Source organism: Macrobrachium nipponense, chromosome 3, assembly GCF_015104395.2.
Source record: "Macrobrachium nipponense isolate FS-2020 chromosome 3, ASM1510439v2, whole genome shotgun sequence".
Classification (NCBI taxonomy): Eukaryota; Metazoa; Arthropoda; class Malacostraca; order Decapoda; family Palaemonidae; genus Macrobrachium; species Macrobrachium nipponense.
The window spans coordinates 37,908,075-37,930,574 of NC_087202.1; positions in this window are offsets into that span (position 1 = coordinate 37,908,075).

The window sequence follows — 22,500 nt, forward strand, 5'->3', positions numbered from 1 at the left end:
CTCTCATATATATATATATATATATATATATATATATATATATATATATATATATATATATATACATACAGAGAGCTTTACCATTATTTTCAAAACATATAACTAATCTTTCTCGAGACACCAAGAGTCAACTTATTACTACAAAACTGTAATCAATCTACAATTCTATCTTTCAAAAACAATTACTTATAAATAAAGCATTGACTTAACTACTTTTGCAAGTCCAACAGCAAAATTGTCAATCATCTATTCCAAACTGAAATTAGCATTATAAATAAATAGAGCAAAGTAATACCGTCGAATATCAATTCAGGATTTAGAGCAAATATATGAACACATTATAATACAGATAGTCTGTCAGTTACAGGTAATTATACATATCACATTTTAAACTGCAATGATACAATGTAAGTTTATCTCCTTTGTCCAGTGCTATTACCAGTTTTAAAAAATGACATAACACACGTAATGCTAGGCTTCTTTTACACTATGAATCATTGTCAATAGTCTGACTGATTACGAGGAATACGTTATGAAATTTATACAGAGCAAATTAATATAACAGGACCAGTATTTTTCAGTTAACTATATTGCTATACGCTTTCCCTTGGTGGAAGTTCTCCAGTTTAATTAAATTTCTAAAACCCCTCTCTTACAAGAAAATTGAGAAGTATGCTCAAGACTGAAAGAAAGTATCATAAAGGGGCGTAAGAATCACCTGCCCACCAGGAAAGCGTTTTATTACTTTTTGCAATTCTGAAGCAGAGTACCGAACGTCTTGAAGCACTGTTTCACCAGTGGACTTCTCAGCGACCTTCCATTTCAATTCTCATTCCGAAACATATTAGATAGACCTTGAGGATAGTACCATTTCACTCTTTCCAATACATTGACTAACAGAGATTTAAAACTTTTTTTTTAAATGAAGTACTCCAATTTTTTAGCGAGTCATGGAAGTAAACAATTAGATATCTAATTTAGAATTGGTTTATATGAAATTTACTAAGATTAAAACAAAAATATTTGTTAATAAATGTGAAATTATACAGTACTTTATAAAGGTACGAACATTTATGCAATATTCTCTGGAAAGTCTTTCGTATAGTATATTTCTCTAATGTATATGGCTCATAGCTGGAATAAAGGATTCATTTCAATGCAATTCAATTCAATATTGCCATTTATTCGTAGCTCTCTTGGATATTACCATTATTTTACTTCCAAGGTACAGCTGATCTATCTTCAATGTTCGATATTGCGAACCTTAAGCGAAACAATAGCAACTATTAAATTTCACCGTTGAGAGCCTCCTCCTCCTCCTCCTCCTCCTCCTCCTCCTCCTCCTCCTCCTCCTCTCTTCTTCTTCTTCTTCTTCTTCTTCTTCTTCTTCTTCTTTGTGACAAAACGAACTTTATTCTTCTCTATAGAGGAAATTAAAACTTTTTTTAAATCCTTTCAAGTCTTCAAGATAATTTACCATCTTACTATAAATTTCACGTTAAACTCGAGGATCTATATCTTCTTGACTGGCTACTCCGGTCAAATAACCAAAGAATATCAAATAAAAAGGGTGATATATATCCTAAAGTAACGACAAATTGAAATCCTAAAATTTTAGTTTGAAGACTACAATTTATGAATGCTTAATTTACTAATATTCACATTCATACTCCTCTATACAGAGTATGAATAATTAATCTTATACCGTACATGGAAACTAGTATTGTAACATGCACACTTTTGATATTTAAAAACATTTTCGGCGCTGGTACTTTCACCTCAATCAAGATTACTGGCGTCGTGCTAAAGCTATTTTGACTGAAGTTCTGAATCGCTGCACATATTTTTGAATACCTCCTCACGCTAGAAATAATCTCTGCTTTGACATCTTCAAGTAAAAGGTGGTACATAACATGCACCACCCTTCCCCTTGTAAAAGCTATTCCAATGCGTTCATCAATGACTCGTGCAAAATAAAACAGATTCTCCTTAAATAGTATAAAACCGAGACTCGAAACAGTAAATGCTGAACGGGTGGGGATAATTGTTTCTATATGCAAATGACAGCGCAATGTTCCTCTATCGAAAGCAGTTATTCAACCGTTGAAAATTAACAGCAAATGGCAAAGGCCATTCCACCCCCAAAAAGGCAAGAAGAAGAAAAAGCAAGATTCTGAATAAAAAAGAAAAAGAAAAAGAAAACGCTTGCGAATGAAGTGTCACCAGCAGAACAAAAAGTATTTTGGAAAGCTCCTCAAAAATGTGCACTTTATTTAATGAAGGTATAACTGAATAAAGAATAACGAAGTAAAAAAAAGGCCATATTTTTGGAACATCCAGAAAATAGGACAGGTCATTTACAATCTTTATCTAAATGCGCGATGCAATTATTTCATGAAAGTGCAAATGGAACTGACAATTAAAATTTTGAGGGGCTATTCTGTCACTTTCTTTAAGCAAATACAGTAAAGATATCTAGATTCTGGAACAGCCAAAAATGATAAAAATTATAACTAACAAATAACACCAGGAATAAAACTCCAATCACTTTCGCAAGGCTGATATAAATAAGTATCCGTTGTGACTATTCAGGAGAAACTGAGAGAGAGAGAGAGAGAGAGAGAGAGAGAGAGAGAGAGAGAGAGAGAGAGTACTCTTATGTAATTCAATATTTTTTTCATCTAATACTTCTATGTTTGGACTACATAATCAATAGAGAAGCGGAACAGCTTTATTATGGAAGCATACTACGAACAACAAATTTACTAACTTTTCATAAGCAGCATTGTTAATTAAGAACAAAAAACAATGCATATACTGTAAATCTTTCCTTAAAAACAGTCGTTATTCCATGGTAGTAATGAAAACACAAATAAACACAATATTTATTTTTTCACGATGAACATAGTCATTAATCTAATTTAATTTTTAGCATATTTCGTCAATAATTTTGGTATGAAATTTTATCAATATGACGCATTTGCATCGTATTTCCATTTTTAACTCAAAAGACAATACTTTTTTTTTTCGTGGCCATGGAACATACGAATTGTTTTGCATGTAATTGAATGCCATCAAATATTAATGTCAAAGAAAAATATAACAATTCGCGGAGCATAATTATTAGGAGAAAAAATGCACTTTAAAATATGGAAAATTATTCCCAGTTGCATTTTAAATAATACTTCCGCACTGCTCGATTTCAAGGGTACAGGGCCTTTTACGACAAAATATCAAATGCCTCGTTCGTTACCCATTGTACATTATCCTTATTACGTATAATTGAATGTTGGACATTAAACTGTCCTCCTGTTTTGTGCCTGTCAGCAAAGACACGTCAAGCATACGTTAAAAATAGAACACATCACATGAAAGGCCGAATTAAAATTCATCTTTATACGGAAATATAACTGAGGAAACGGACTCCAGTGGAGAAGGTAATGACTTTGAACAGATCCTCCAACTAATGGGAATGGAAACATAAAAAAAAGAAAAATAATGAGCCTGACAGTGTTGTCTGCTACACAAACTGCCCTGCAATTAATGACGTCAGAGAGTAAATGTTGAATTGTACCAATAAAAGTGTTTTCCCAAGGTATCGAAGCACTGATCATATTGCAGTCTTGAACAATTTACTGGCATCCATATGAACGACTGGGGAAATGCAGCACAGGTAAAAAAAGAATGTCGAAAAAACCTCTAGCAGCATGGGCTGTTTTATATGTCAACCCGGCTTATCTAGGCCGTATTGCCATTCAAGTGCTTGAGGAAAGGAAAGGCAAACCCCCCATAGGTCCACTTTACCAAGAATGGCAGCCCTCGTTCTTTCTGTGTCTGTCGTTCTCTAATTCTGCTGGAAGGGATTACCATTAAAAGATATGATCGGGTTATATGGAGCTTTATTATACTGTAGGCTGTATAAAATGTTTTATCAATACCTGTCTTGGGCTATGCTATGCAAAATTCAGCAATTACCCATCAATTTAGCAATGATACAAGAAATAATTTCCTTGATGCAAAGGCATTCACATACGTTCTTCAGTCTAAACCGACGTTTTATTATTAATGGCCAATGCACGTAGTATTTGGATACTACCCAGCAAGAGACTAGAAAACAATGTAAATGCGACTGCAAGAATAAACCAACTTGCCTCCAACTTGCCTTCCCCCAACCTCCGCAAAAAAATCTATTGTACGTTTTTTTCATTTTCCGTTTATAAATAATTCTCCTGACATTCGCACCTAAAATCTAAAAAAAAAAAAAAAGAATAAAAATAGTAAACGCTTCCAGCAAAATCTTTCAGTCCTTAAAAAATAGAGTAACACTTTTACAAAAGGAAAACACAGGTGAGTTCGACCCATCCCCAGCCAATTTAGTCTAAATTTTCTACAATCTAATCATTAGGAGACATGTAGGAAGTAAAATCCTTGAAGACGTTCCATGCAAATTGAGTCGTTAAAAGAAATTTCTAGCTGGAATTGCAAATTCGAACGTTCAACTGGATTGGAGTTGAGGCTGTCAAGTTCCATGTATTCTTTCTCGCTTTCTTTGAACGCTAATTTTTCAATATCTCAGCCAGATATTATTTGGTTTTGTTTTTATTATTCATTTACTGGCGACAAAAAATAAAAATAAAAGTTTATATATACCGAACTCTCTCTTGGCGCATGCGTGATTTGCAAAAAAACCTGATAAATAATGATGCGTATCAGTAAATTGGAACATTTTCAATTCAGATAACTAAAAGTAGCATTAATATAAAATGCTGAATTTTCTTTAGTTGCATCTGTTTTTATCCTATCAGTATATCGTTAGTTTTCTCGCATCAATTTCTCTATAATCTAAAGAAAATGATCGATTTACATCGTTTATTATCAAAGCTTTATATGGGAGGATACAAAACCGATCATTATTACTTCCACTTCTGCCATGAGTATCTTCTATTTCGGTGTTCTATGTATGTTAGTACGAATACATATTTTTGTGACTTGCGACTAATTTTCTGACACGATGGCAAATGGAAATCCACTCGACGACGTTCATTTCCCTTGGTCCCAAAGAAATCCCAAGTAATTCCAAAGAGCCATCCCACCGCGCATAAATATCTCATGAAATTCAAATGGCAATTAAGGTGATTCAGGGAATATTCAACGACTTGTTCCCCCACCGGAGCGTAAACTATTAACTTACTCTTGAATGTAAACAAAGGATTTTAATGGGGAGGGAGGACAGTCTCACACGGATCTTCTCCCATTTGCTGTGCTCCAAATCTCACCTCACTTTCATCTCGAAATAGAGTCCTGGCGGAGTTGCAGAAAAATGAACTCGAAAATTAATCGTTCGCTCGTCCACTTTGATATATTAATTGGAAAAAAATAAAAGACTCTTGAGCACTGATGTCACTCCTCCAGTTGAAAGAGCTTAGAGTGCAAGGCACAAAACTTTTCGTGCCTTGAGTCGGTTTAGTTTACAATATATCTATATATTTATATAGTAATACTACTAATACTGCCATTATCATAACTTACACTATTACTAATGTCAATACTAAACAATGATACCTCTAAATTAACTTTAATTGTTAGGAATTTTTTCTCATTATCCTGAAAATATTCTGGAGAGAGAGAGAGAGAGAGAGAGAGAGAGAGAGAGAGAGAGAGAGAGAGAGAGAGAGAGACTGTCGAAAATATTAGTTCAGGTTTGTTTTGCCTAAGTCCCATATGTGAAGCGACAGTATGCATAGAGACTAATAGATGGGAGGAGAGCCAGTTTATCACATCTAGACTATCCAGTTGTAGGATGACGCCTCCTTAACCCTAAGGGCTTTCAATGACGCATTTACTACAATACGATCCACCGTTAGGGTTAAAACTTTCTACCGACTCGTATAGTAAGAGGGCCAGAGAACTTAAAGTAAGACTATGGTAGAACCCAACTTCGACACAATCCCTGTAATTAGTACTACATTTCTGATTGATTTTGAACGAACCGCTCGTCATTTATGCGTTTTGTACAAAGAAATCCTTGTACTTCCTTACTGGGAAGAATCATTCAGAACTCTATATACGAAAAGCAATCTGTCTTTCATTGGAATAACCTTGACATACCCAAGAAATTAAAGCGTGATTTTAAATCTATAATTATAACACCTTGTGAAAATTATAGGAAGAAATCTGACACATCTACCCCAAAACGGTGTAAAATTTACTGAAATGGTAATTCTGAGTTCTTGATGCAAAAAGCTAAGAGATCATGAGGGGTTTCGAAGATAAAAGCTTTAACTTTCTATAACTCTGAGAGAAAAGGGAAGGAGAATTTCAAGATAAATTTCTTGATCGAGTAGAATTTCCTTAAAAAATCTTTCTATATTTATATAAATATATATATATATATATATATATATATATATATATATATATGTGTGTGTGTGTATATATATATATATATATTATATATATATATATATATATATATACATATATATATGTGTGCGTGTGTGTGTGTGTGTATCTATATACTCTGTAATCTTGAAGTCATTTCAAATTTGCAACGTTAAAAACCCCATGAGCTCAACTCTAAAGATAAAATAAGCAAATGTAAATAAAATATATTCAAACATCTTTTAATTAAAAACTGACACGACTGCTTACCTTTCAATACTAACATCAGAACATTTCATAAAATATTATTCTAAATAATTCCTTGGAACACAATGGCTATGTCCTTGGATTCAAGGGAAAAACTGTCTCCAATGCTCTCAATAAATAATGGGTCATACATATTTCAGCCATAACCAAGATATTCCATTTACTTGATGTCACCCAGGCTTCTCTCGACTGACAAGCATGGAAAATACATTTTCTCTCCAACAGGAAGACACAGAAACAAACCTCTCGCCTATGCCTGCAGGTATTCCTTTGGTAATGTTAAAAAAAAAAAAAAAAAAAAAAACTTGGTCCGTATTTCAGAGATGCCCTAATTTTCTGTTATATAACTACTGAGTTGTTCGAATGTCTTACCGAGAGGAGCACAAACTAATACAAATAAAAGTGCACGTGTATATATACATAATGCTAACCCAGTAAGGCGTTTGCCTTGAACAATAATCATTGTAGGCCGGTAAGTGAAATAAGCAACGCGGCTTAATTCTCGGACGGGTAGCCAGTAAGGTAACCAGAAGTCGTCGAAATGCACATAATACTTCTTGAACATCCCTTGGAGAGTGCGGTGGAATAGCGGTCTCATTCCAAACTACTTTTTGCGATTGGTTAGAAATTGGTTAGAAATGAATACTGGTAATTATAGCTCCTCACTGGAGGTGTCGGTTGCTTATTGGCCTACCTATCTGGTAGCCCAAGTTCGCTCCCAGCTGCCGCCAGGGCAGCATCAGAGGAATGTGTTTCTGGTGATTAGAAATTCATTTCTCGCATAAGGTGGTTCGGATCCCATAATAAGCTGTAGGTCCCGTTGCTAAATAACCAATTGGTTCCTAACCACGTAGATAAAAATCTAATACTTTGGGCCAGCCCTGGGAGAGCTGTTAAGCACCTCGGTGTTCTGGGTAAACTAAGACATACTTTTTTGTTCTCAGATAATGCAAAAGCATATTGAGGACTAGTTACCTACCTGACCTACCCTAATCTAACGGGGAGCACCGCGGTGTCTAGGACTTTTCCTATCTTCTATAAGTTCTGGGCCGCAATAGTTGGGTCACGATCTAGAGATTACTTCCCATTTTTCACAAACCAAACAACTTTTATAACATTTTTGTAGTCCACACATAACTTTCTCTGTAATTCTTTTAACGAAAAGACAATCATACGAACTGAAACCCAAACATAACCCTCTTGCCAAAGGTGACTGTAACAATAATAATGTTAACAGTGTCTCTTATTCCTCTTTCCTCATAGGATGGAGAGTGTTTGGAATGAAGCAAACTATGCATGTGGCATTGTGAGCGGTTCTTCTTTTAACAACATATAAGAGTTTCACGAACTAAAGTCAAGAGGCCTCGACAATGCAAATAATCGTTCCAAGATTCCTCGCTAATGTTTTGAAAATTTATTATTAAAAATATTGCGAGTTCTTACGACTATCCGTCTCTCATCCGTAGACTACTATAATCTATTGTTTCACTTTTAACTATTCCTATTCGCCAGAAGCAAGATCCATAAGAGAGTGTTCTTAAGATGTCAGGAAGATGTTGAAGGTCTTCTAAATTAAATCAAGTCTTTCCGAGATTGCGGGAGAGCTGGAGGGGACAATTTTACTAATTATAACTCTCTCTCTCTCTCTCTCTCTCTCTCTCTCTCTCTCTGGTCTTGTTCCCCAAAAGCAAAAGTTGCCCTACGCGCCAGCCTGGAGTCCCTCATGTATTTATCATCGTAATTTCATTTAGGCTTTTTTGAAAAATGACTAGGCGTGCTGATGACGGTCTACTTTAGAGATTAGGGGCTGGGCGGCCACCATACAGTCACCTTGTTTGTTGCATTTCTTGTCTGTTAGAGAAGAGGGAGAAAATTTGAAAATTATTTTTCTAAGGACTTCGATTTTGGTATTTTATGAACGAAAGGAGACTCGGTGTTAACTTCAAAGACAAACTGTTCTTCATCAGCTTTGAAAATTGTCTTCTGGTATTTCTTAAACACTGGATATTTTTCTAATTATATTTCCCCTTCGTATATGTAGAATCCTGTCCTTCTAATTTCAATATTTTCTTCTTAGTTTGCCTTTTTGTGCACACCCTTAATAAGTTACCTCGGTAACTCTTAATTATTTTATAAGCTACAGTCAATCTGATCGCGTTTCATGCTGCATAAATGATTAGCTGATCTTAATCCTTAACAAACACAACATTGTCTAATATTAAGATCGCTCTGGAATCTATGTCTAGAAATATGTCGCTAAAATCCCGGGAAAATAATTAAGAATATTAAAATTTTACATTAGTTCAATATAATTATAAACCTAATGGTAATGTGATGAATTACACATGTAAAAAAATTTATATAAAACTTAAAATCATATTTTATTAAAAAGCTTCAGGCTACAACAAACGCGAACACACATACAGTGTAATGAAAGACAAGCTTGTCTCACTGCTTAAAAATAAAAAGAATAAAAAAACAAGCTTGAACCGATCTCCAGCTTACTCGGGACGAGTGCAAGATTTCCCCCTCATGCATTAGTTGTGAACATTACATTCCTAACTTTTACCGTAAATTAAAGCGCGCTAAAATCTGCGTTCGAATAAAACCTTCTTTTACCAACGGAAATAAAAATAAATATCTTATATTTCATTAGGAAAAATAATTTTTCTGTACAGAGTAGCATACACATTATTTATTTTTTACATTTGCATTCTAATTAATAAATCATAAATATCCTATCCTAAAATTCCTGTATTTTTCACTCAACGCAAAAAACCTCTTTAAGGCCATTTTAAGCTCTTTGCAGACATTACCTTCCCCCACAACAAAAACAACAGCAACAAAGTAGTTTGTAGGCTTACTCCCCGAGTAAGCGAAATTCCATTTTCTGAACATCCAAAAAGTCTGAACAGCCACAATGGGGGCACTCAAAAAAATATTTTTTTTAGTGGAGTTCGTGTCCTTTGATATGCTTGCTAGATCAATTAAAAGTCCTTTACAATCAATAAGCCTTTACGCCACAAAAAGGGTGACTGGAGCAGTTATTTCCATTTCGATTCTCAACTTTTGTTTATATTTCTTTACTATTGCCCAGGATTCGAACCCGGCTCCAGAAAACATATTTGGCAGCTGCTTATCAAATCTTTATGTAACTGGTAGCTAACTAACTGTAGTGGGTTACTGACAGGAAAGGAGACGAGCATTTCGTTAGTAACCTCACCTTAAAATTATTAGCTGTGATGAAACATTCACTAAGTCCCAAACATTAAAAAAACACTAAACACTCACTATACACTAACATTCACTGAACCCTAAACAGTAAACCTTCACAAAGCACTTGCCCAAAAACCCTAAACACTCATTAAACATTCACTAAACACTTACTCATTAGACATTCATGGTATAAAAAAAAAAAATCACAATCGCACTATGTCCATTCAATTTGCGTGATTACCAAACCTTTAAAGATGGCCGCAAGGCTCTCCAGCGCCGCCCTGGTGGAGGACCACCGAACTACATAGCACTGGATACAGATAGCATCTCCAGATATATACCCTCTAAGGGACGGACAGACAAATAGCCATCTCAACAGTTTTCTTTTACAGAGAACTAAAAATCACCTGAACTGGCAGGCACTAACTTCAGTCTTCATTTGCTGCCGTTCCATCTTCCCTTGCATCATCGAAATGTTCTTCCATTATCGTTTTCACTTTCCATCTTTTCCATTTGGGGACGTCAGTCAAAGTTGCATCTCCTCCGTCATCAATATGCAACAGTTGCTCGCGAACCTCCGGCAGTGTTTAACAGCATTCTCTTGCGTCATCCATCCTATCGACATATTTGGACGGAGGTCCCTTTCGCTTATCGGGTTTTGCACTGCAATTGCTTTTTCTGCAAAATATCTGTCTCTTCTCTGAAATTCTTACTCGGCTTACAACAACATTGAATGTCTGTGTGTACCTTCAGTGTTAAAGCCATTAAAAATCATTCTCTCTCTCTCTCTCTCTCTCTCTCTCTCTCTCTCTCTCTCTCTCTCCATACATATCAACAAGAGCTAAGAGAAAAAAATCCACATCAGACACTGTATCATTCTAAATTTCTAATAATCTTTTATACATCATCCCTCCATTATCTCTCCTTATCAATTATTTTTATGTTAAGTATACTTATTCTTTGAGGTAATTCCTGCTTAAGCAACGTTCTGCGATATCCATATACTATATACATTAAATGAATAACCTATACAGTCAATAATATCATTGGAATAACTAGAATATTGAAAAAAATTCAAACCGTAGAGCATTTACTAAATGTTAATCTAGCATACAAACTAGAAAGATATTTCGACCAACACAAAAGTTTATTAGGAGATTTTTTGATGAATTGCAAAAAATAAAAAAATGAAATAAATAAAAAATATGGTTCATTCTTCAGTCTGATTATATTGCCTGATGCTTCCAAAAGAAATTAATTCCTCTGTTATTCTAATGCAATTGTAATTCAGATTTCCTCTTGCATTAATGGGTATCAGGTTGCACACAGATGCAATGTCAATAAACGCGGATCAAAAACCAACCAGTTATCGAGACCTATATGCAAATCGTCGAATTTTTACGTGTTTACATATTTTACATCTTTTTTCTTTATGCTGATAATTGGATGTTACAACATCAGAAAAAATGAAGACGTCCATAAATAAGGTTAAGGTCAGAGAGAGAGAGAGAGAGAGAGAGAGAGAGAGAGAGAGAGAGATTGAGAGAGAGAGAGAGACTAACCAGTGTTGTTAAATGTTTAAATGGTTTATTATTATTATTATTATTATTATTATTTATTATTATTATATTATTTATAAAAGAAAGGTAACAACGCCTCAAACATTGCTAGAAATGGCCATTTAAATAACAGACTGAAGGAAAAAATGACAGCGTGACTAAATGTATGAAATAAAGATCAATATCTGAAACTGATGACATATACGTTTACACAACCAATTTGTTTCTCTCTCCCCCTATTTATTTACATGTTTTTAATATACTCAGGAATCTTTCAAACTTTCAATTTATGGCAAACATTATTGGGGACGAGGTTACAGTTTCCATGATGAGTGTCATGGACGTTGAAGGGCTTCTGCAGTCGTCATTGGTAGTGACCCACACAAGTAGTACTAACTAAAAGTCATTAGCTTCGTAATATATATATATATATATATATATATATATATATATATATATATATATATATATATATACAGACAGGAGAAATCATCACAGAATAACATATCGGAGATGGAGACGTATTCCGTCCTTTCACAAGAAATTTTATGCTCATTTTCATAACCCTGATGATGTAACTATGTGTACAATTACGAAACGTTGGAATAACTGCAGCTTGTAATCCGTGTGTATCTTCTTACCTTTATCGATTATATATATAAACACACACACACACACACACACATATATATATATATATATATATATATACCTACATACATATATATATATATATATATATATATATATATATATATATATATATTATATATATATATATATATATATATATATATATATATATATATATATATACTTATATATATATATAAGAAAGAAAGTAAACTTCATAAGCAGTGTTCTTACAGCGTTTACAGGTATAGGTTAAAATATTTAAAATGTGTCATCCATTTGTGCAATTCTCTTTGAATATGTAGAATACAGTAGTAATATCCCACTGTCATTCAACAGCTTCTTCTTTAACACATAAAATATGAAGGAAACTGAACGGGGATAAAGAGATTCCCATGGCTATAATTTAAGTTTATTTACATGATGATACAGGCAAGATTTTTAGGCAAATTCAATAGCTGTAATATTTCTATCTCTTCTACTCCTTACTCTTATGACCCTAAGGTTATAGCATAAATAACAAATATTATTGTTCCCACACATCCAGTCTGCCTAAATATACGCCATTCAAAATCCATTGTAAACTGTTCCCATATCTTGCTCATATCTTTATATGCCTCATCATTCATCATTTCCTTACCTGAAGAACACTCACAAAAGAAATTAGTGATATGTGTCCCCTGTTTTTCCGCCCTTTCCCGTTCAGTAACAATACTTTACTTTCAAAAATATCTGGTTCAACAGTCCCTTGAACATTATTCCATACTTTTCTTCACTCAGGATTTGATGTTCGATTTTGCTTGTATTCACACGAACACACACACACAGGCATATATAAACATACACATACTTGCACACACACTACATACATACATACATATATATGATATATATATATATATATATATATAATATATATAATATATATATATATATCTATATATATGTGAGTGTGTGTGTGTGTCTGTGTGTGTGTTAGGCTACAAATGTCCTTTAGTATCCAATTCGCTCTACCTCGGAATTAATATATTTCCATATATGTTAACCGAAGGGGAATTTTTTTGTTGATAAAAATTTTGTCCTCTCGTGGATTCGAACCAGCGAACAGAGAAATCAGGACTTCCGTGATGTTACCGACTCGGTCAACAAGTGAGGTATAAGTTGATACCGATTCCGACCTTACAAATCACTGTCGAACTCACGTATTTGTAATTAGAATCGATATGCACTCACCTCTTCCATGTTATGAAAGTGGTACGTTTACGGCACGTAGCCATAATATGAATACGTCTATTGCTTCAAAGTTTTAGTCTGAAGGATGTGAGTTTTAATTACCTAGACAGTTACGATACTGGATAATGACCAAGTACTTACTTATATAATTAGAAAAAGGGGTTACTCAGAGCGGAAGAAGCTACATATGCATGTATATTCAGCGAAAACTACTTTCGAAAACGCTATGCTCAAAAAGCATATTTTGAAGTGGGAAGATTTTCCTTTGAAAATAACTTTTGCTATCAAACACAAAACCGATGACTACCAACAACAAAACAATAGAATAAGTTATGATTCTGCGTAGTATCCGTACATAACGAGGAAAGCTTAAACAGTTACGAATAGCTAGAGCGAATAGATTTGATGAAGGCCTAGGAGAATCGTAAACTTGGGCCTTCACTGCCATAATATGAAGACCTACAACTGGAGCAAAGATGACTGAAGCATGCTTACTGGTCGCCAATGTTAACATCATGTCTACCGTTACTGATATTACTCTGGTCAGTGAGGAAGGTAGATAACGGAGCACCCTCTCCAGCAGGATTCTGAATAAATCCTTATGGAATCAGTCAGAGAACTACCAGAGAGAGGGAGGACATAAATCTTAGGAAAGGCGAATTATGCTGTTTATGCCATAAGGAGATATAGACATACAACCTCAATCAGCATGTCAAGTTCTCTTGGGTATCCGTCAAGTACTTAGGTCTTAGGTAGATATAACAATATGAACGTCAAAAGTCTTAAAAATGCCAACCTACCCAGGAATTTAATAACTCTAGTAACAACGGTGAGATATAAGATAGCTAAGGTCTAAGATGATATCTTAAGTCCTACATAGGTTGTTCTTTGAAATGGGCCTTTTTTCGACCTAAGGATGGTGCATCAATGGGAACACTCCCTGGAGTTCATTTTGCCCGTATTCAAATGGTTTTCCTAGAAGACACGGTTATCAGCAGCCACCAGAAACCAGTAAACTATTCCAATAATCTATTATTGTGGTTATGGAAAGAGTAGGTACTGGCACTGTATCGGTCTACATTAATATAAATGTCTTTAGGCTAAGCCCTCCCATTAAGAATACAAACATTTCATTTAATGGCTGAAACAGCTGTTAATGAAATAGAATAAGCGAAACAACATGGCAACTATTTTCGAATTTCCGGAATTTCAGAATTTTAATCTTGAGGAGAAGAAATACAAATAGCAGAAGCCTGGCGAGTATTGGTATTCAATAGATTTACAATGAATAAATAAATAAATAAATAAATAAAAAATAAATAATAAATAAATAAATAAATAAATAAATCAAATAAATATAAATAAGTAAATTTATAAAAACAATATATATATATAGTATATATATATATATATATATATATATATATAAATGGCGAGAGAGAACAAAATCAAATTCGAATCATCCATATAGTCCATGGGATTACATTCTTCCTCCCCCGTTTGCCCCAGCCGGTATCCTATTCTTCGAACCAGTGGAAACTATTGTAAATTCTCTTTGTTCTTCATTCTAATCAAATCTGCATAAAATCTCCATGATTTATTTGCCCATCACTGCGGAAAACCCATAGCCATGCTGTTATATTCTCAAGGAATTCTTCAATGCAGCTATAAAGAAGGGAATCACACTACGAACTTTTATATATATACATACATACATACATACATAATACATACATATATATATATATATATATATATCTATATATATATGTATCCAAAATATATATAAATATATATATATATATATATATATATATATATATATATATGTATATATATATATATATATATATATATATATATATATATATATATATATATGAGAGAAGAGAGAGAGAGAGAGAGAGAGAGAGAGAGAGAGAGAGAGAGAGAGTGTGTATAACTGAATCACGAAAGTTAGGAACGTGATAAATCCATAAATAAAGATATATGCCACGAAGGAAAAACAAACGAAGGAGGATCTGCGAGACCTTTCGACGTTAAACGTCCTTTACTAAGCAGAAACTGACATAAATGAGGGAAAAGACAATACAAGAAGATTCGTATAACTGTCAGATAGGGATTATAAAGAGATTAGTACCTAGAATCCGACACACCTGGAAGATGAGAAACCTTCCCAAACAAGCATAAACAATGGGTGCAATTAAAGGTTTAAGACAATCATCTCAGATACAAGGACAAGACAATTAAAGGATTATAGGTGACAGCTATTCAGAACGTGGTAAACAAAACCATATTCACAATACATATTCACAATACATGTCAGACATACATTACAACAAAGATAACTCTAAGGCAACTGATTTTTATTTAAGTCAGTAATTATATCTTTGAGGTCATTCTTAAGCATGTTACAAATACAAGGGTCTAAATGAAAAAGGCCACGACTAACATTGAAATTACAAAGAAAAGTAAGTTGTATTAAAGCAGATTCTAAAAGATTTCGTGATAAGACATCTCTTGACCTTGCAATTACTGAACTACCATCCCAATTTATTCGGTGGTTGTTTCCACTTAAATGAATGCATTTTGCACTAGATGTTTGCCCAGTTTTTACAGAATATTTATGCTGGCTTAGCCTTACTTCTAGGCCTTTGCTAGACTGTCCGAGATAAAATGAGGGACAATCCATACATGGAATTTTATATATTATGTTGTTGCTTTTTCTGGGGCCATTTTTTATTAACATTCCTTTTAGTGTGTTATTATAGGAAAAAATAAGGTTGACATTAAAAGCTTTTAACAATGATTTAATGGTTTCAAATCCATTAAAATAAGGCAAACTGAGAATGTTCTTAGAATTTTCTTTCTGCGTGTTACTTACACTATAAAACATTTTATGGGCGTTATTATAACAAATATCTAATATATGTGAAGGATAGCATAAATCTTTCCCTATTTTTCTTATGTATTCAATTTCTTGATCCAAATATTGTGGACTGACAATGCGCAATGCTCGTAAAAACATAGAGGAAAAAATTGATATTTTTATGTTAAGATGGTGGCCTAGAAGAAAAATGAACCATAAGTTAAGTTGTTGGTCGGTTTCCTATAAATACTGAATTTACACTGAATGGTTCTCTATGTATCAAAACATCTAAGAAAGGGAGGTGCAATTGTTTTTTTCTCAATTCTAGAGTAAACTTAATCGATGGTACCTGGTTATTTAATTTAGAGAGTAAATCATTTACATCAATACCGACAGGAAGAACAGCTAAAATATCATCAACATAACGATACCACTTTACAGGAATATAAAATGTATTAGGTAAGTAGCGTTTTTCAAAGAATTCCATGTACAGGTTTGAGAGTAGTGGTGATAAAGGATTTCCCATTGCCATGCCAAATATTTGTTGATAAAATTCACCATTGAATATAAACTTACAATCACAAATACACAAACTTGTGAGTGAAATAATGTGACTTATAGGTAGAGGTAATTCATGCTGAGTTAGTTCATTACTAAGATATTCTAAAACAGAGTCTATAGGGACTTTAGTAAAAAGAGAACATACATCAAAACTAACGAATCTATCAGTAGGGCAAAGAATCAATTTTGTTTAATTTATCAACTAAATCTAGAGAATTATATATATGAGAATCGGAGATGGTTCCAAGTAACGGGGACAAGATCTTAGTGATATATTTCGAAAGTTTATATGAAATTGAACCAACAGTACTGATAATAGGCCGCATAGAGTTATTTTCTTTGTACGTTTTGACTAATCCGTACAAGTAAGGTAGCGAAGGAGATTTGACCTGACATTTGCCTAGTAGTTCTGGTTTTATCTTTAAGGATATTTTTCACTATGGCTATTGAAGTTTTTTATGGACTTGATTCAATGGGGATTTCTTTTTTAAGTTTTTTTAGTTTTTTCATAAGTCACATCATCATCCAGTAGGGCTTGCATACGTGATAAGTAGTCAGCTTTATGTAAAATTACTATACTATTTGATTTATCAGCTTTTGTAATGTGGATAGTATTGTCCTTTTTTAGATCGGTCAAACTTTTCTTAGAGCGAGCAGGGAAGTTACTTTCATGCTTAACGTTGGCAGCTCCGTAAACAATACCTTTAATCATGTCAACATGTATGTGTTTCGAACTGCATTATTACTTAATAACATATCTGTTATATAAATAAACCCAGAACGATTTAATAATTCATCGTTTTCCTGTTTTGATAATACACAATTCTGTTGTCTTGCAACCAGACCTCTAAAATAAAAGTTCTTTTAATTCTACCTAATTAATAGTATGATTATTTTATTGCATTTACCACGTTATCTGCTCTTAAACCATATGTATATTATTTTAGTTTAGCATAAAAGTTCCCCAGCCCCATACCAAGTTTGTTTTATTGCGTTAATTACATAGAAGGTTAACGATACATCCAATTTTAATTCACACAGAGTCTCTTATAAGAATACTCTTGATTACCCTAATGTTTTAACGTCAACATAATCAATAGCTTGAGCCATTTCTTGATGAGAGATTTTCGGGAGTTATATATATATGTATATATATATATATATGATATATATATATATACACACACACACACACGCACACGCGCACACAACACACACACACACACACTATATATATATTATATATATATATATATATATATATTATATATATCATAGCTATCTGGACACCTCAGACTGTCTGAAATTTCACGAATCTCGTTATGTTTTTTGCAACACCCTTAGAAACATAATAGGTAAGACATCAGTCTATAATTTATTTGATAAACTTGAAATTTTGCAGAAAGGCAAATATACATTTGTTTTCGTCATTCAATTTAAATCAACTGCTATCTCAGAATCGAAAAAGAAATCATGCTAATGATGCCAAAGGTGAATCAAGTCGTTTTGGCTGCCAAAATAGTCAAAGTTTTAAAACCACAATGATACAAATCGCAGTAACACAAATGAAATTTTATCATAGTAACAAATGACTCTCTTCTGAACTAACGAATTCAACTCCCTTCTTCGTTCCTCAACAAGTTGATTCAATTCCATTTCTTAAATTAAGCCAGAGGAAGAAAATACAAAACTCGCCAAAACTTTGAAACAGTCAGAGACCCATAACGACGTCTCCACGTCATAGTTCATAATTTTTTTTCGGCAAAACTTCTCTAAACTAACCCTCCTCGGCTATTCTGGTCGTCCTTTCCTTAACCACAAACAGCTAAAAGAGAGAGAGAGAGAGAGAGAGAGAGAGAGAGAGAGAGAGAGAGAGAGAGAGAGAGAGAGAGAGAGAGAGAGAGAGAGAATCTTCTTAAGAATGAACGTGAAAAAAGAGACGACGAAGGAACTCGTATTATTGTGCCTTGAAAGTCACGTTGACAATATCATGAAAGCAAGACAAAGCGCCATCTTGGGGGAGGTCACCGACAGACAGTGAAGATAAATGTGTCATTTTCATTTTTTTCCTCTCTCTCTCTCTCTCTCTCTCTCTCTCTCTCTCTCTCTCTCTCTTTTTTATCTCTCTCGTCATCGACTTTTTAGGGTAATTTTTCATTTTTCGGGAGAGCAGTTTTGATGACGAATACTGTGCCGCTAGCGCAATTTCCCCCCTTCCCCCCTCCCCGACTTCTGCAGGAAATGAAATCAACATGTAATTTTCTGTGGACGCGAACTTTCCGCCGGGATGATCTTAACCAAATTTTTCCTCTAAGGAACCATGAAATCTCACTTTTGTGATATACTCTTGAAAGAAATGCCTGTCAGCATTATTTGTGCCCCGTTTATTTTACTGCATCTCCTCCTCCTCCAGACCGCCAATGTCTGTCTCCCTCTTGGGGATGGAGTCTTTTCGTGTTTCTGCGGGGCTGCAATAACCTCAACAATCACTGCACTAATAATAATGATAATAATAATCATAGTAATAATAATAACTGTATATAAACAAATCTTGAATCACTTTTTGTTTTTGTTTTTACACTAAGGAGGAACACCATTCAGGTGTCCAAAAATCTTTGTTTTTATCTTTTACATATAATACAATTTACTGATATCTTATTGTGGATAATTTATATAAAACAATTTAACTACATCATAAATTTTCTCATAATAATAATTAATAATAATAATAATAATAATAATAATAATAATAATAATAATAATAATAATAATAATAATAATAGGAGAAGGAAAACCAACCTAAGCATGGCATGGATAGACTATAAGAAAGCCTTCGACATGATACCACACACATGGCTAATAGAATGCCTGAAAATATATGGGGCAGAGGAAAATACCATCAGCTTCCTCAAAAATACAATGCGCAACTGGAATACAATACTTACAAGCTCTGGAAAAAGACTAGCAGAGGTTAATATCAGGAGAGGGATCTTCCAGGGCGACTCACTGTCCCCACTACTCTTCGTAGTAGCCATGATTCCCATGACAAAAGTACTACAGAAGATGGATGCCGGGTACCAACTCAAGAAGAAAAGAGGCAACAAAATCAACCATCTGATGTTCATGGACGACATCAAGCTGTATGGTAAGAGCATCAAGGAAATAGATACCCTAATCCAGACTGTAAGGATTGTATCTGGGGACATCAGGATGGAGTTTGGAATAGAAAAATGCGCCTTAGTCAACATACAAAAAGGCAAAGTAACGAGAACTGAAGGGATAAAGCTACCAGATGGGAGCAACATCAAACACATAGATGAGACAGGATACAAATACCTGGGAATAATGGAAGGAGGAGATATAAAACACCAAGAGATGAAGGACACGATCAGGAAAGAATATATGCAGAGACTCAAGGCGATACTCAAGTCAAAACTCAACGCCGGAAATATGATAAAAGCCATAAACACATGGGCAGTGCCAGTAATCAGATACAGCGCAGAATAGTGGAATGGACGAAGGCAGAACTCCGCAGCATAGATCAGAAAACCGGAAACCAAATGACAATACACAAAGCACTACACCCAAGAGCAAATACGGACAGACTATACATAACACGAAAGGAAGGAGGGAGAGGCTACTAAGTATAGAGGACTGCGTCAACATCGAAAACAGAGCACTGGGGGCGGCAAATCTGAAAACCAGTGAAGACGAGTGGCTAAAGAGTGCATGGGAAGAAGGACTAATAAAAGTAGACGAAGACCCAGAAATATACAGAGACAGAGAAGACAGAAAGACAGAGGAATGGCACAACAAACCAATGCACGGACAATACATGAGACAGACTAAAGAACTAGCCAGCGATGACAATTGGCAATGGCTACAGAGGGGAGAGCTAAAGAAGGAAACTGAAGGAATGATAAAACAGCGGCACAAGATCAGGCCCTAAGAACCAGATATGTTCAAAGTATGATAGACGGAAATAACATCTCTCCCATATGTAGGAAGTGCAATACGAAAAATGAAACCATAAACCACATAGCAAGTGAATGCCCGGCACTTGCACAGAACCAGTACAAAAAGAGGCATGATTCAGTGGCAAAAGCCCTCCACTGGAGCCTGTGCAAGAAACATCAGCTACTTGCAGTAACTAAGTGGATACGAGCACCAACCTGAAGGAGTGATAGAAACGATCAGGCAAAGATCCTCTGGGACTATGGTATCAGAACGGATAGGGTGATACGTGCAAACAGACCAGACGTGACGTTGATTGACAAAGTCAAGAAGAAAGTATCACTCATTGATGTCGCAATACCATGGGACACCAGAGTTGAAGAGAAAGAGGGACAAAAATGGATAAGTATCAAGATCTGAAAATAGAATAAGAAGGATATGGGATATGCCAGTGGAAATCGTACCCATAATCATAGGAGCACTAGGCACGATCCCAAGATCCTGAAAGGAATCTGGAAAAACTAGAGGCTGAAGTAGCTCCGGCCTCATGCAGAAGAGTGTGATCCTAGAAACGGCACACATAGTAAGAAAAGTGATGGACTCCTAAGGAGGCAGGATGCAACCCGGAACCCCACACTATAAATACCACCCAGTCGAATTGGAGGACTGTGATAGAGCAAAAAAAAAAAAAAAAAAAAAAAAAAAAAAAAATAATAATAATATAATAATAATAATAATAATAATAATAATCAGCATCTAGCAAACTAGCTTCAAATTAGCCTTAGTCAACAGTAACCTCAAATTTCAATATTTGGCAATCATTCCAATTGCTTTCAATGAAAAATAAATCATTCATAAATACTAAGGTTAGTAGACACGCCAGAATAAGCGTTAATATATTCTTTTAAAAAAGGTTTAGAGACGACGACCAACTGCCAGTAAGGTAGGACAGACGACCAGTCAATCCGACTCTATGTGATCCATACTGATGAATTGATTGATTGATTGATTGATTGAATATAGAGTTTAGGCCAAAGGCCAAGCACTGGGACCTATGAGTTCATTCGGCGCTGAAAGGGAAATTGACAGTAATAGATTTTACAGGTGTAACTATGGGAAAACCTCGCAGATGCATTATGAATCAATTGTCAAAAGAGGGTGGAAAGTAGAATGGAAGAAAGGAAGTATAAAAGGAGGTACAGTAAAGGAAATGGAAAGGGTTGGTGCTAGGGACCGAAGGGACACTGCAAAGAACCTCAAGCAATGCCTTCAGTGCACCACATGAGGTGGACTGACGGCAGTAACCCCTCCACCCCCTCCGCTACCCTGTACCATCCATACTGATGAAGACAAAGTATGACAGTGCGATTTGTATATATTCTAGACTATGAGCGTTGAACGTGAATCTAATGACACCGAGTATTCAAGAATGTAGATCAACCGATTTACCAGTCGATATGATTACTGGAGCTATTAAGACCTCTTCCAGACAGCTGGCCTTCAGAGTATATGAAGTAGTACTCAAATTCTAAGGCCAATATGACTCACTTTCTAAGTTGGATTCGTAGTGTTCACAACTGCAAGCAGGCAGCAGCCGCCACATCATCCAGCAGTCTTCATGGACTTGGAAAAATAATAAGTGGCGGAAACGAGACGTTTTATATATAATTATATTCAAGGTACAAAACGTTAATTGGTTCTCAATATCTACGTAAAAGCGAACAATCTAAATGATACGAAACATGCACCAAAAGACAGCAAGGTGCACCCAACGCTTCTCTATATCAAGACGTAACTAAAAGCATTTACTTAGCCTGCGATACCGAG